Genomic DNA, 1,327 nt, shown 5'->3' with positions numbered 1-1,327 from the left:
TCAGCCTCTGTTGGCTTCTCTGTTTTCCCCTGTGGTCCTCATGGCCTTCCGCTTCCACTTCCTGCCAGGGAGGCATGGGGCAAGGGGAAGGAGCACGGAGGCATGGCTAAGGGCAAAACATGAGCCAGGCCAAGCCCTCCTGTCCCGGGGGAGCAGGGGGCCAGTCTGGCAGCAGTTCCTTGAAGACAGTGTGGACTCTTCCCCCACTGCTGTCCCAGGACCCTCATCTACCCGCAATGTCCCCAGCTGTTCCAATCCTGCCAAGCTGCCTTCTTTAGTGCCTAGGCCCTCTGCACCCTGGACAGCCTCCTGGCCTTCCCTCCTGCCTCTTCTTTTGCCCCCCTTCCTGGCTTCTCTCAGCCCTGCCATCCACCGCCTTGCTTTGTCTTTGTTAGCTTTGTCATTTGTTAATGCAAAATGGTCCTTTTGCATTACATTTAAATAAGGATCCCTGGGGTGGAGGGGCTTCTCTGACACCTCCAGGTGGAGTTAGGTGACTCCCTTGGCTCTCCAGCCTGGTTAATTGCCATGTGGTTTCCCTCACCAGCAGGGACCTCCTGTGTGTAGAATTCCTTATTCCCTCACTGCCTTTCCTCCCAGGGCTGGGGGTCTGAGCTAGGTTAGAGGAGCAAATGGTGTGCTCTGACTCCACGTGTCTTTTATTTTTGTGGATAGGGAATCCATGGAAATCAAAGGTGTCCAAAGGCCCCTGTGCCGCCCAGGAGCCCTCTCTGGTTTCCACTCCTTTCTCCTGCATGTTCCTTGGGCAAGATCTGCACAGCTCTGCCAGGTCTGTCTGGGCTCTGCCCTGTGTCTAGTCCTTTCCCAGAAGGAAAGATGAACAAAGAGCTGTGGGAGGGGTGGCAGACGTCCTGTTTACTTGAAAATGGGCAGCTAGAGCCACATTCTGGTGAGACTGGAAGCGGGTAACTGAGGAAAAGCAATATCAGGTGGTTTCTGGGCTTGTGATGGGGAGTCTGACATTTTTGCAAAGTCATGACCCTGCTGGAGAAGACTCTAGGGCCCTGGTAGAAGGCAGGCAACACTGGGAGTGGGAGGACCATGTAATTGAGGCTCATCTGTCCCCAGGCACTCCACTCAGGGGAGGGCTGCAGAAGCCAGGTTGCGCTTGGTGTAGATGGGCTCATTCCTAGTTTCAAACAGCCCCAGAGAGGGCTGGAGGGGCCAGGGCCACTGGCCTTGTTTTGAAAAGCAGATCCATTCGTGAGCTCTGAGGCAGGAGAGGGACTGCCAACACTCACCTCTTCCACACCCGCTGAATTAGGAAGGTTTGGCTTGTACTCCACTCTGACCCCAGGGTCAGCTG

Source organism: Otolemur garnettii, unplaced genomic scaffold (genome assembly GCF_000181295.1).
Source record: "Otolemur garnettii isolate 467f Iridium unplaced genomic scaffold, OtoGar3 scaffold00217, whole genome shotgun sequence".
Taxonomy (NCBI): Eukaryota; Metazoa; Chordata; class Mammalia; order Primates; family Galagidae; genus Otolemur; species Otolemur garnettii.
The sequence above is the reverse complement of the archived record's forward strand: the minus strand, read 5'-3'. Positions refer to the sequence as shown.